The 15,580-nt window shown below is 37.9% G+C and overlaps 1 protein-coding gene and 1 long non-coding RNA gene across 8 annotated transcripts in view; one reads left to right on the top strand and one right to left on the bottom strand.

Annotated features, from left to right (window-relative positions):
* ITSN1 (intersectin 1) overlaps positions 1-15,580 on the bottom strand; it is a 220,210-nt gene that overhangs the window by 156,873 nt on the left and 47,757 nt on the right. The gene's annotated exons all lie outside the window — the stretch shown is intronic.
* LOC145715744 (uncharacterized) overlaps positions 1,038-15,580 on the top strand; it is a 136,417-nt gene continuing 121,874 nt past the window's right edge. Inside the window, exon 1 of the long non-coding RNA XR_014138163.1 lies at positions 1,038-1,232. This is a non-coding gene — a long non-coding RNA (uncharacterized LOC145715744). The remainder of the gene's footprint in view (positions 1,233-15,580) is intronic.

Raw genomic sequence — 15,580 nt, forward strand, 5'->3', positions numbered from 1 at the left:
GGAGATGGGAGGATCTGAAGCAGGCTCTGTGTTGACAGCAGCGAGCCCCATGTGGGGCTCAAACTCACAAACCATGAGATCATGACCTGAGCCAAAGGTAAACGCTCAACTGACTGAGCCACCCAGGTGCCCCAAAGTATATTTTAATGATCAGCGGCTCCTTGCAAAGAGTATTTGCTGAAATAAAAAAAAAAAAACTTTAAAAAGGAAAAAAAATGGGGCATCTGGGTGGCTTGGTCGGTTAAGCATTCGACTCTTGATTCCAGCTCAGGACATGATTCTCACCTTAGTGAGACTGAGCCCTGCATCAGGCTCTGCACTAAGCATGAAGCCTGCTTAAGATTCTCTCCCTGCTCCTCCCCTGCTCATGCACTCCCTCCGTGTCTCTCTCTCTCTCAAAACTAAAAGTATGTGCTGTTTACTGTCCTTCCTAGAATTCAGGAAATCATCCCCCACTTCCTCCCTCTGCCCCGCTCTGTGAACCTCTTCCCCAAAAGCCTTCACTTCATTATTAGCAGCGTCAGACAAAATTTATCTTCTGGCCCTTCTAACTACCCTGTCTGCTTCCTCGTCATCTTAAATCCATAAGTAACAATGGAAAGGGTTGCAACCTCAGCCTGCGCCCTACACTTGCAAACTAAAGCCCTTCTGTCTCTTCCCTCCCCAATCCAAGCCTTGTTCCTTGACTGTCACTCAACTTAAGCCAGGTCCTGGTAAGGAATGGACCTAATAAAAACTAAATCGCTTTGAGGTGTGAAGAAGATGTACCTTCCAGACTTATTACTAACACAAACATCCAAATGCTGGTTTAAGGATGACGCTGGAATATTCCCACACACACTTCTTTTAGCCACAGGCACTTCAAATGCTATTTACAGCTAGGTTCTCCTCAGCTCCTGGGGAACCCCAGACAAAGTAGTAACACGCAATGAAGCAACCAGATCGAACCTTCCAATCCCACCTCCTTTTCAGTTCTATGCCACACAGGCAGATCAGGGTGATAACATCTTGGTTCAAACTGTTGTTCCTACTTTTACATATATTTGTTGTATGTATTACAATAATTTGAAAAAAGAAAATAATTTTTTAAAAATACCGCAAGATTTCTAAGTGCCACAAACCAGATTTCTAGTTTGGCTACAGTGGTATAAGCCCACTAGAGCCTCTGTCTCACTTAAAACTAAAAACTGGGCAGGGGCACCTGGGTGGCTCAGTTAAGTGTCCAACTCTTGGTTTTGGCTCAGGTCATGATCTCACGGTTCGTGGGTTTGAGCCCCGTGTCGGGCTCCATGCTGACATTGATGGTGTGGAGCCTGCCTGGGATTCTCTCTCTCCCCCTCTCTCTCTGCTCCTCCCCTGCTCTTTCTCTCTCAAAAATATATAAACTTTAAAAAAAAAAACACTTTTAAAAACTGGGCAAAAGTTTTAAAAAACAAATACCTAAGGACAATAAGAAGTAAAGAAAAGTAGGCAGATTTCAGAAGACAGTCAGAAGTCCCCCCAACTTTTGTTCACTTTTCTCTAGCAGCTCTGCCCCGAGAGTTGGCCCAGTCATGGAGTTATGCAGTGAGGCAGAGGAGCAAAAGGTAAAACTCTGGTAGAAACCCAGTCTGGCCAAAGGAACTAATAAAAAAGGCCTCTGTGGACAGGAGAGTGTGAGGATCCCTTAATTCTGTAAACGAACTCCCACAAGACTCAGGCTCACCTCTGAGCTGCAGGACGGAACAAAAGTAGCACAGCAAAAGTATTGAAAACTGACCTAACAATGGGACCTCTGTGAGCAGGCGGCAGCAGGCAGAACTTGTACTTGGAACCTAATCAGGAAGAAGACCTGCTACAACCAACACCAGCACTGTGCAGAGGGTCACCGCAGCACCCAGAACCTGACATGAAATTCACAATCTCCACGAGGCAATCCAAACTTACTGGACATACATGCAACTAGGAAAATCTTGCAAATTCTCAAAGAAAGGAAAGACTGTCATAAACAGATCCCAGATCCCAAATGATACAGAGACTGAAATTATCACAAAGACTTTAGAGGAGCTATTATCACCTGTGTTCCATGAGGTAAAAGTAAACACAAATGAAATGACTTGAAATACACAAGATCAGCAGAGAAGAAAAAATTAGTTGAAAAAGAAGCAAGCAAATGGAAATTTTAGAGAGAAACTTAGATCTTCAAGAATAAAGGAACAGAAACAGAAATGATAAATATATGGATAAATATATAAAATTATATTTTTCCTATAAAACTCCTTAAGATACGTAGAGTGCTGAAAGCAAATATTGTCACACTGTGTAGCAGGGCTATCAACATGTATAAATGTAATAATACATAGGACAACCTTAACATAAAGGTCTGTTGGGTAAGAGTAAGGGACTTAGACGGCTGCAAGCCTTCTACATTTTATTTCAAGTAATAAAATATTACCTGTAAGCAGACTATGAAAGTTAAATATATTTAATCCCTAGAGTGACTACTTAGAAAAATAAAAACACAAACACACAAAGAAATATAGCCAGAAAGGCAATAGACAAATGAAAACAGAACGCTAAAAATTACTCAATTCAAAAAAGTCAGGAAAAGAAGAATAGAAGAACAAAAAACAGGATAAACAAAACAAATAATAAAATAGCAGATGTAATTCTAAAATACCAATGACCACGTTAAATGTTAATGGTCTAAACACTAAAGAAGAGAATGGGGGGGGGGGGGGAGCAATGTAAACGACAAATAGAAGGAAGAGAATAATAAAGATACTAGCAGATATAAAAGAAATTTTTTAAAAGACCTACAATAGAGAAAATTAATGAAACCAAACTCTGGTTCCTGGGGGGAGGGGGGAAAACCCTTACTGACACTGATTAAAAGAGAGGGAGAACACAAATCAGATCAGAAATGAACTAAGGGTCATTACCATCAATCCTACAAACATTAAAAGAATAAGAAATACTAAAAACAACTTCATGCCAACAATTTGACAATGTGGATGAACAAATTTCTTGGAAAAAACTTACTAAAATTGATACAAGGAGAAACAGAGTATCCAAATATTACTATACTTATTAAAGGAACTGATTTTATTTTTTCTTCCCAAAAAAGAAAACTGCATTCTCAAATGGTTTCACTGGTGAATTCTATCAAACATTCAAGGAAAAGAAAATACAAAAACGTTGCAAACTTTTTCAAACAATAGAGGGATTAGTGACCAACTCATGTTTTTGAAGCCATCATAATGCTAACACCTGACAGATATTATCTTCCAAAAATTACATATCAAGACCCTAAAGAATATAGATGCCAAAATCCTTCACAATAAAAGCTTCATCTTAATAATACATAAAAAGGTTAATGAAACATGACCAAATAGGGTTTATCACAGAAATGCAAGATTTGCTTACCATTTGATAATCAGTTAATGTAATTTACCACATTAAATGAATAAAGCAAAACAAACAAACAAAAAAACCCCAATATGATCATTTCAGTAAATGTGGGGAAAAAAAGCTTTTGACAAAAAATCAACACCCAATAATGATTAAAACTCCCAGAAAATTAGAATTAATAGGAAACTTCCTCAGATACAGGGCATCTATGAAAACCTACAGCTAATATAGTTAATGGTTTAAGACTGAATTTCTCCCCCTGAAAATAGGAAGGCAGGGATATCTGCTTTTACCACTCCTATTCAACATTGTTCTGAAGGTTCTAGCCACTGAAATAAGGTAGGAAAAACAGAAAAATAATAGCCATAAAGATTGGAAAAGAATAAAATGAAACTCTCCCTACTTGCAGAAAACTCCAAGGAAGCTACTAGATACAGTAATAAGTGAATTTACCAGATTCTTATTTTGCAAAGTGACTTAGCAAAATTACAGGATAAAAGGTTAAGTTAATAACGTTCTAAAAATCAACTGATTTCTCATATACTAGAAGCAAATAATTGGAAAGTGAAATTAGACAAACAATCCCATTTACAGTAGTGCCAAAAAATGTATAAGTGCTAGGTATAAATTTAACAAAAGACATCAGGGGTGCCTGGCTGGCTCAGTTGGTAGAGGATGGTACTCTTGATCTCAGGGTCATGAGTTCAAGCCCCCCTTTAGGGCATAGAGCTTACTTAAAAAACAAAACAAACCAAACCAAAGACATCCAAGGCCTCTACATTGAACACACTACAAAATATTAGGGGGAAAAATTAAAGAAGACCTACATAAATGGAGACATATACTAAGTTCCTGGATTAGAAGATTTAATATTGTTAAAGTTGCAGTTCTCTCCAAATGGATCTGTATATTCAATGCAGTTCCAATCAAACTGCAGCAGACTTTTTAGTAGAAACTAACAAGCTAATATTAAATTTACATGGAAATGCAAAGGACCTAGAATAACCAGAGCAGTTTTAAAAAATAACAAAATTAGAGTACTTATCCTACCTGATTTCAAGATTTACTATGAAGCAACAGTAATCAAGACCTTTGGAATTGGTGCAAAGAGAGACATACCAGATCAATGGAACAGAAAACAAGGGTTCAGAAATAGATTTACACGTTTGGTGAATTCATTTTTAGTAAAGTAACAAAGGCAAACCACTGGAGGGAAAAAAAAAGACTTTTCAACAAACAAACAAACAAACAAACAGTGTATCAACTGGATATTCATACAGAAAAAAAGAAAAAGAACATTGACCCTAACTTCATATTATACACAAAAATTAACTCAAATGGAGCGAAATTAAAAAATTTAAATTTGGACTAATTTAAAACCATATAGTTTAACATTAAAATTCTAAAAGATGGGAGAATACCTTCATGACCCTTGACTAGACAATAATTTCTTAGAATACAAATAAGCATGATTTATTTACAAAAAAGAAGAAGGGCTGGGCTTCATCAAAAAAATTAACTCTTCAAAAGTACCATTAGGAAAACAAAAACGAAAGCTATAAACAAAAAAACATTTGCAACACAATCATCAGACAAAGGAACTGTATTCAGAATAATATGGAACTCTTACAACTTTCTTAAAAATAAAATAAGATGGGGGAGGGGAGGGGCATCTGGGTGGCTCAGTAGGTTAAGCAACCAACTGTTGATTTCAGCTCAGGTCATGATCTCACTGTTCCTGGGATCAAACCCCATATCAGGCTCTGTGCCAACAGTATGAGCCTTCTTGGGATTCTCACCCTCCCTCTCTCTGCTCCTCCCCCTGTCAAAATAAATAAATAAACTTATAAGACAGGAGCACCTGGGTGGCTCAGTCAGTTAGCTGACTTCAGCTCAAGTCATGATCTCACGGTTCATAAGTTCAAGCCCCACGTTGGGCTCTGTGCCGACAGTTCAGAGCCTGGGGCCTGAACTGTGGATTCTGTGTCTTCCTCTCTGTTCCTCCCCCACTCACGTTCTGTCTCTTAAAAATAAATAAACATTAAAAATTTTTTTCAATAATAATATGGATTTGCCTATGGCTCACCATAGCTTGCTTATCCTGAACTGCAATTCCTCTGCTCTTCCCAAAAAAGCATCTTTTGTACTTAAAAGAAATAATAAGACGGGTGCCTGGGTGGCTTAGTTGGTTGATTAAGCGTCTGACTTCAGTTCAGCTCATGATCTCATGGTTTCTGAGTTCGAGCCCGGCATTGGGCTCTCTGCTGTCAGTGTAGAACCTGCTTCAGATCCTGTCTCCCTACCCCTCTGCCCCTCCCCGACTTGTGCACCCTCCCTTACTTCCTCTCGCCTGTCTCTCTCTCCAAAATAAACATTAAAAAAAAAAACCTCAGTGAGGAAATGGTCAAAAGAAATGTAACACACTTCACCAAATAACTTAAATAAATGGCAAATAAACACATGGAAAGAAGCTCAACATCATGAGCCATTAGGGAAATTAAACTGCAATGATATGCCACTATATTTCCACTGGAATGGCAAACACGAAAGACTGACCATACCAAGGATTCTGAAGTGCTGCTGACAGGAACATAAGATGGGATGACCACTTTGAAAAGCAGACTTTCCTTAAAAAGTTGTACAGATCCCACTGGATCTTGCCACTCAACTTCTAGGTATTTAGCTAAAAGAAATGAAAATTTCGGGTGTCTGGGTGGATCAGTAGGTTGGGCATCCGACTCTTGACCTCAGCTCATGTCATGACCTCTCAGTTCATGGGTTCGAGCCCCAAATTAGGCTCTGTGCTGACAGTGCAGAGTCTTCTTGGGATTCTCTCTCTCTCTCTCTCTCTCTCTCTCTCTCTCTCTGCCCCTCCCCAGCTCATGCTCTCTCTCTCAAAATAAATAAATTAAAAACAAAAAAGAAAAGGAAATAAATGTTTATGTCCACACAAAAATTTCTAAACAACCATATCAACTTTTTTTTAAATGTTTATTTTTATTTTTGAGAGAGAGAGAGAGAGAGAGAGGGAGGGAGGGAGCACGAGTGGGGGAGGGGCAGAGAGAGAGGGAGGCACAGAATCCAAAGCAGGCTCCAGGCTCCGAGCTGTCAGCACAGAACCCAACAACAGGGCTGGAACTCATAAACCTTGAGATCACGACCTGAGCTGAAGTGTGGTGCTTAACCGATGCATCGGTTATGCCTGAGCCAGCCAGGTGCCCCTCAACTTTATTTTTAAGAGCCAAAGCTAGTAACCCAAATATCAATCAAATGATGAAGGGATAAAGAGTGATTTATCTCTTGTACTGCTTAGCAATAAAATGTAATACTACTTAGCAATAAAAAGGAACCAACTGAGGAGTGCCTGGGTGGCTCAGTTGGTTGGGTGTCCAACTTCGGCTCAGGTCATGATCTCACAGTTCGTGAGTTCGAGCCCCACGTCAGGCTCTGTGCTGACAGCTCAGCCTGGAGCCTGCTTCAGATTCTGTGCCTCCCTCTCCCTCTGCCCCTCTCCCGCTAGTGCTCTGTCTCTGTCTCTCAAAAATGAATAAACATTAAAAAAAAATTTTTTTTTAAAGAACCAACTGGTGCCACAAGCCACAACATGCATGAATGTCAAAATTATTATGCTCAGTGAAAGAAGCCATGTCTATATATGTACACACTGACTCCATTTTTGTTAAAATTCTAGAAAATATAAACTAATCTATAGTGGCAAAAACCCAATCAGTAGTTTCCAGGAGATGGGAGATACAGAGGAAGGGACATATTACAAAAATAGAAAGAGACAAGGGAAAGGTGATGGTTTCATAGGTATATGCATATATCAAAACTGATCAAATAGTATACTTTAAACATATCCAGTTTATTGTAGTTCAATTATATCTTGATAAAGTTGGGGAAAAGTCATAAGCCACAACACACCAAAAAACTCTATGAATAAAATCAAGAGTTGTGCAATCCTAGCAGTTCAATACAAATTGGAATTATCTGTGTTGGAACATCATCTGACAAAAGTACTTATTCCCAGTAACTCCCAACAAGTATTTGATCATTAGAAAACAACAAAAAAAGACAACTTTGAGCTCAACTTAAAAACTTAATTGAAGAGACAGAACAAATGATGAACAATAAGGCTTCTGAGCAAGAATGTTTAATATAAGCAGCAGTTCTCAGATTGTGATAATGAATCCTTAAAAACATTATTTAGTAAAGACGACAGAAAATTTATTTTTAGAGTCTTTTTTTTTTTTTACAAAAGTAGGATCGGATGGGACATAGTCTGTGTTGAATGAAACCAAAATGCCTTACTGGAAAATACAAAGTATTGATCTTAATTTCAATATGTCCAGTGTGTTTTGGAACGAATGCCGTTTACTAAATACACAAAGACCAGTGGTTTTCCAAATGCCTTTACGACCAAATAATAAATGCACATAACAGCTATATTCTGATATTCAATTCCACTGAAATGGGAAAAAAGTCTAGAAAGTATAGAATAAAAACCAGACATTCTTTAAAATGCCACCAATTAAAAGTTGGCCCAACTCTGGAAACACAAATCAAATTCTGCACATATCCTAATGTACACTAAGTGAAAAGAAATCAAAGTATTTGTAAGTATATAAACTAAATTCATATGTAATGGAACAGTAGATATGAAGCCTCACAGAATCAGCATTTGGTTTGTGTGAGAAGAATATATATACCCCTAGAGGCAAATTATAAAGGCTTTTCAGAAAAAGATTAAAACTGCATTCACTGCTGTAGCTATCAAAATAAATTCTATAGTTGAAACAAATTTAGAATGATATGTGAGACATAAATTTCAGTCCCTCCATCTCTAAAGTTAACAGCATTTGGCTAGATATTGTATTAAGACTTTTCTATTCAAATTTCCAGAATATCAATCTTTTAGATTTATGACAAATTTATAATAAATTTTCAAATGTTAAGGTAATTGAAAAAGAAGGTGTTTTTTTTTTTACTCTCATGTCTGAGCATTTGTATACTTAATATTTTCATATTCTTCTCACTTAGGATCAGATAATCATTTCTATTTAGATCTTACTTGAAAATAAGCCTTTATGCCTTTCAAAGATTCCCTCTCTCCAAAGCCTTATTCATTTACTCAGGAAAACTTTTTATTCCCATGGACAACATAAAGCTGTACTGATCCAAAACAAAAACAACAGGCTTGTATCAGTAATTTTTATCTCCTCATTGAAGCATTTTAAGATTGTTTTAAAACAGCTGAATTATGAATTCTTATCTCATTCAAATGACACCATGAAACTCTACTCCAGAATGAGAAATAATGGTCTACACATTATGCTAAAATTATAGATTCGGATAAAGTGAGGAATTATTACCATGATCCTTGCTATTAAGAAGTTTACAATCAACTCATACAACTCAATAGCAAAAAAATAAATAACTCAGTTAAAAAATTAACCAATCTACAGATTCAATGCAACCCCCATCAAAACATCAACAGCATTTTTCACAGAACTAGAACAAGTAATACTACAATTTGTATGGAACCGCAAGAGACCCCAAATAGCCAAAGCGATCTTGAGAAAGAAGAACAAAACTGGAGTATCACAATCCCAGAGTTCAAGATATACTGCAAAGCTGTAGTAATCAAGAAAGTATAGCAGTGACACAAAGACAGACACAAAGATCAACTGAGCAGAATGGAGAGCCCAGAAACAACCTCACGCTTATATGGTCAATTAATCTACAATAAAGGAAGCAAGAATATACAATAGTGAAAAGACAGTCTCTTCAATAAATGGTGCTGGGAAAACTGGATAGCTAATGCAAAAGACCTTCTCACACCATCCACAAAAATAAAATGGATTAAAGACCTACATGGAGGACCTGAAACCATAAAACTCCTAGAAAAAAAACATAGGACGTAATCTCTTTGACATCAGCCTTAGCAACTTTTTTCCTAGATCTAGCTCCTCAGGCAAGGGAAACAAAAGCAAAAATAACTGTTGGGACTACACCAAAATAAAAAGCTTCTGCACAGCGAAGGAAACCATCAACAAAATGAAAAGGCAACCTACTGAATGGGAGAAGATATTTGCAAATGACATATCCAATAAGCGGTTAATATCCAAATACAAACTTCTACAACTCAACACCAAGAAAAATCTGATTTAAAAAAATGGGCAGGGGCGCCTGGGTGGCTCAGTCGGTTAAGTGTCCAACTCTTGATTTCCACTCAGGCCACGATCTCACAGTTCAGGAGCTTGAGCCCCACATCAGGCTCTGCGTTGGCAATGCAGAGCCTGTTTTTGGATTCTTTCTCTCCCTCTCTCTCTGCCCCTCCCCTGCTCATGTTCTCTCTCTCAAAATAAATAAACATAAAAATAAAAAATGGGGAGAGGACCAGAACTGACATTTTCTCAAAGACATACAGATGGCCAACAGATATATGAAAAGATGTTCAACATCACTAATCATCAGAGAAATGCAAATTTAAAAAAATACGAGATGTAACTTTATACTTGTCAAAATGGCTAGAATCAAAAAGACAATTAACAAGTGTTGGTGGGGACGTGGAGAAAAAAGGAAACTTCTCTACTGCTGGTGGGAATATAAATTGGTGCAGCCACTATGGAAAACAGTAAGGAGGTGCTGCAAAAAATTAAAAATAGAAATACCAGGGCACCTGGGTGGCTCTATCGATTGATCGTCTGACTCTTTTTTTTTTTTTTAATTTTTTTTTTCAACGTTTTTTATTTATTTTTGGGACAGAGAGAGACAGAGCATGAACGGGGGAGGGGCAGAGAGAGAGGGAGACACAGAATCGGAAACAGGCTCCAGGCTCCGAGCCATCAGCCCAGAGCCTGACGCGTGGCTCGAACTCACGGACCGCGAGATCGTGACCTGGCTGAAGTCGGACGCTTAACCGACTGCGCCACCCAGGCGCCCCTTGATCGTCTGACTCTTGATTTCGGTTCAGGTCATGATCTTATGGTTTGGGGTATCAAGCCCTGCATCGGGATCTCTGCTGTCAGCCTGGGGCCTGCTTGGGGTTCTCTCTCCGCCCCTTCCCCACTTACACTCTCTCCCTCAAACGTTAAAACAAAAGAAAAAGAAAAGTCTTCATAAAAAAAATAGAAATACCATACGATCCAGTAATTCCACCATTGGGTATTTACCCAAAGAAACTGAAAACACAAATTTCAAAAGATAGACGCACCCCTATATTTACTGTAGCATTATAATAATAACACAGATATGGAAGCAACCCAAGTGTTCATCAATAGATGAATGGATAAAGATGTGGTGTGCACACACACACACAGGAATATTACTCAGCCACAAAAAAGAATGAGATCTTGCTATTTGTGATAACATGGATGGATCTTGAAGACATTATGACAAGTGAACTAAGTCAGACGGAGAAGGATAAATACCTTATGATTTCCCCAATATGTGGAATCTAAAAAAAAAACAAAGGAACAAACACACAAACTCTTAAATAGAGAATAAATTGGTGGTTGCCAGAGGGGAGGTGGAAGGGTTGGGTGAAATAGATAAAGGGGCTTAAGAGACACAAACTTCCAGTTATAAAACAAATGCGTCACAAAGATGAAAAGTATAGCATAGGGAATACAGTTAACAATACTGTAATAACACTGTATGATGACAGATGGTGACCACACTCATTGCGGAAAGCACTGAGTTGTGTAAAGTTGTTGAATTAATGTACTGTATATCTGAAACTAATACGACATTGTATGTTAAAAACAACAAATGGGCAAAGGACCTGAATAGGCATTTTTCAAAAGATCTACAGAAGGCTAACAGACATATGAAAAGATGCTCAGTATCACTCATCACTAGGAAAATGCAAATCAAAACCACAATGAGGTAGGACAGCTATTACCAAAAGGAGAAGAGAGAACAAATGCTAGCTAGCAAGGACATGGAGAAAAGGGAACATTTGTGCCCTGTCGGGAGGGACGTAAATTTGTACACCTGCTATGGCAAACAGTATGGAGGCTCCTCAAAAAAAACAAAAATAGAATTACTATTACAATTCAGCAATCCCACTCCTGAATCTACGTCCAAGGATGAAATCAATATCTCAAAGAGATGTATGAATCGTCATATTTACTGTAGCATTGTTCACAATAACCAAGATAATGTCAGTGGATACACAGATAAGGAAAATGTGGTATACATACATATATATGTATTTGACCATTTAAAAAAAAAAGGAGGAAATCCTGCTATTTGTTACATGAATGAGCCTGGAGGACATTTTACAAAGTGAAATAATCCAGACATGGAAAGACAAGTACCGTATGATCTCACTTACAGGTGGAATCTAAAAAAGCCAAACTCATGGAACCAGAAAGTAAAATGGTGATTGCCAGGAGCTAGCAGGCGGAGGGAAGGAGAAGAAGCTTGTTGAAGGAGACAAAATTTCAGTTATAGAGGCGCCTGGGTGGCTTAGTGGATTAAACATCCGACTCTCCACTTTGGCTCAGGTCACGTTTCTCACAGTTTGTGAGATCAAGCCATGAGGTTGGCTCTGCGCTGACAGCATGGGGCCTGCTTGGGATTCTCTCTCCCTCTCTCTCTGCCTCTCCCCCACACTCACTCTCTCTCTCTCTCTCTCTCTCTCTCACACACACATACACACACACACTCTCTCTCTTTCAAAATAAATAAACTTAAAATTTCAGTTATAAAATGAGTTAAGTTCTGGGGATCGAATGTATAGTGACTGTAGTTAATAATACTGTATTCTATACTTGAAATCTGCTAAGAGAATAGATCTTAAGTTCTCTCACTACACACACACACACACACACACACACACACACACAGAGTTAACTACATGAAGTATGGATGCATTAATTAGCTTAACTGTGGTAAGCACTTGCAATGTATATGAATATTAAATCATCACATTGTGTACCCAAAATACACAGTACTTCAATAAAGCTGGAGGGGAAAAGAATTTACAATTAAATAGGGGATGGAAAATACACATCAAAAATCTATGTGTGTGTGTGTGTGTGTGTGTGTGTGTGTGTGCGCGCGCGCACGCGTGTGTGAGAGAGAGAGAGAGAGAGTGTATATGTATACAGAGCGAGATGTAAACAACACATAATAACTAAAATTTTGTTAAATGCTTACTAATACATCTGATCTGTATTAGCCAACTTAATCTTATGAACTAACAGCCCTATGGGTTAAATGTCATTGCTATCCCATCTTACAGATATAGAAACTAAGGCAACAGTTTATACAATTATTAAATGATAGAAGAGGAGGTCAGGGTTTGGTTTCAGGGCACATGATCATAACCTCATACTTTCAGGATTATGAACTTGTTGGAACAACCATGAAGTAGTTAGCCTGGTAAACCAAACAGGGTGGAGCTGGGAGGTGGGGAGTGAGGGGATACTGTTCCAAGCAATAAAAGCATTAGAACACAAAAAGGACGCAGAAAGGGAAACCACGTGTTTGTTTTTTTAAAGTATCCTAGCAGACCACAGAGGAAACTGAACAGGAGAAAGAAGTTTGACAGAATTTTGCCGTATAAGACCAAAGAGCTTTTTCCTTCTTGTATAAAAAAGCAAAGCTCCCCGAAGTGTAAACATTTATCACACAGAAGCCCAAAGTTATACGTATATATGCATATATATATGTATATATATATATATATACGTATACACACACACACACACACACACACACACACACACACACACACACATATATATATATATATATATATATATATATATATATATATATATATCCAAAATCCCAGGGGAAAAGAAAGACAGACAGAAAGACAGAAAGACAAAGACAGACAGACAGACAGACAGACAGAAAGAAAGAAAGAAAGAAAGAAAACAAAACCAAAAAAAGTGAGTGAAGGCAGAAGTTCTAATCATATGATAGGATTTCAATGAGTTATTGAACAAACAGAAAAGCCAAGAACTTACTTAGAGCAAAGCAGAGAAGGAAGGGCATGTTTCTGTCTAAGGTGGCTGGCCCTGCTGTCAGGGAAGGAGACACACGCAGGAATGTTGGTCTGGAGGGCTCCCCAAGACAGTGCTAGGTAAGGTGGTGCTTCAAGCATCTGGAGTTCTTAGAGGCAGAGAGGGTGGTCACTGTGTAGACAAATATGGCCTGTACCCTCCTACTTTAATTAACAGCTTCGTATATTTCCTTTTAGTCTTTTCCCTATATTTATACAATTGCTTCCTTCTTTTCACACTTTCCAATGTAATACATGCTTTCCCCAAGTTATTTTAAAGCATTTCATAAACATGCTGCCAGAATTAGTAATCTTCAGAGTGAGGCAAACACTCCTATACTTACACATAAAAAATAGAAAAACTGGGGCGACTGAATGGCTCAGTCGGTTGAGCATCTGACTCTTGATTTCAACTCAGGTCATGATCCCAGGGATGTGGGATGGAGCCCCCTGTCAGACTCTGCACTGGGTGTGGTGCCCGCTTGAAATTCTCTGTCTCTCCCTCCGTCCCTCTCCCCTGCTTGCTCTCTCTTTCTCTCAAATAAAATTTAAAAAAGAAAGAAAGAAGGAAAGAAAGAAAGAAAGAAAGAAAGAAAAAAAGAAAGAAAGACACACAGACTACTGAGCAATCAAGAAATAGGTAAACAGTAGTTAAAAAAAATTTTTTTAACATTTATTTATTTTTGAGAGACATAGCGTGAGCAGGGGAAGGGCAGAGAGAGAGGGAGACACAGAATCTGAACCAGGCTCCAGGCTCTGAGCTGTCAGCACAGAGCCCGATGCCGGACTGGAACTCACGAACCATGAGATCATGACCTGAGCCAAAGCCTAAGTCAGATGCTTAACTGGCTGAGCCACCCAGGAGCCCTAGTAAATAGCAGTTTTTAAAAGTTTAGGTGAGGAGTGGCGCCTGGGTGGCTCAGTCAGTTGAGCATCCGACTTCGGCTCAGGTCATGATCTCACAGCTCGTGAGTTCGAGCCCCACGTCGGGCTCTGTGCTGACAGCTCAGAGCCTGGAGCCTGCTTCTGCTTCTGTCTCTCCCTCTCTCTCTGCCCCTAACCCACTCACATTCTGTCTCTGTCTCTGTCTCTGTCAAAAATAAATAAACATTAAAAAAAAAAAAATTTAAAGTCTGGATGAATGTTAGGATTTTTAAGCAGATGGCTAGAATGTGTCTGAGCAAAGTCTGTAACCTTTCTTCATCTCAGCTTCAGAAAGGTAAGCTAATTAATGAGAGCTAAAGGAATAAATACTCATCCTTAATTTCGGTATCTACATTAAAATCCCAAATGTTGATATTTTAAAGTAGAAGACCTCTATAAACGTGTATTTATAAAATAGGAAGACCATTCTTAAAGTAGTATTTATTAAATATCATTCCACATGAAAATGAAAATTATGCTGAAAGAGGTTTGTTATTTGATTTCCATTTTATTATCATAAAGGGAGATTATTCAGAAAATATGAAATGATTTCAAAAGACAAAATAATGTACTAATAAATGCTAAATGTAGAAGTTTAAAAAAGGCTAAACTTAACATGAGAAATAAATTTTTTTGAGAAATAAAATTTCTAAACCCTAAATTGTTGGCAAAATTTAAACTGTTAAACTCTATATTAAATAATTTGAGTATCTGAAACATCTTTAAAAACAGGTATGTGATATGATTCTTTTAGATTTCCTGAAGGTTTGGAAATGTTCTAAGGTTTGTTTTTGTCTTGTTTTGTTTTGGTTTTTTTTGGACAATGTTCTAGGGCTTTTTTAAATTAAAGGGGGAAAAGGCATAAATGAAAACAAGTATGTGAGATGAAATGAGGTAATTAAAATATATACTCATTCACAGAAACAGGAATCTTCACAATTATGTAATTCAAATAATCAGCAAATTTCTAATATACCAAAACAGGGCTAATTTAGGATTTAATGGCCTAAAGAGGAAAAGGAGATTATGAACATACACTATCAGTTTTTCACTTGATTACTGACCATGCCATCACAAAAATCTTATAATCCTCTTACATAAATAAGGAAAGGTTATGGGAGGGGTGAGGCAAAGGCCTGAGTGGTTCTGCAAACACTCCAATGACCCAGGTTACTGGATTCATAACCAAAAGACACCTAGTCTCAGTATTTTAAAATGTACTCTTGGGGCGCTTGGGTGGCTCAG

The sequence above is a fragment of the Panthera onca genome, chromosome C2, assembly GCF_046562875.1.
Source record: "Panthera onca isolate mPanOnc1 chromosome C2, mPanOnc1 haplotype 2, whole genome shotgun sequence".
Classification (NCBI taxonomy): Eukaryota; Metazoa; Chordata; class Mammalia; order Carnivora; family Felidae; genus Panthera; species Panthera onca.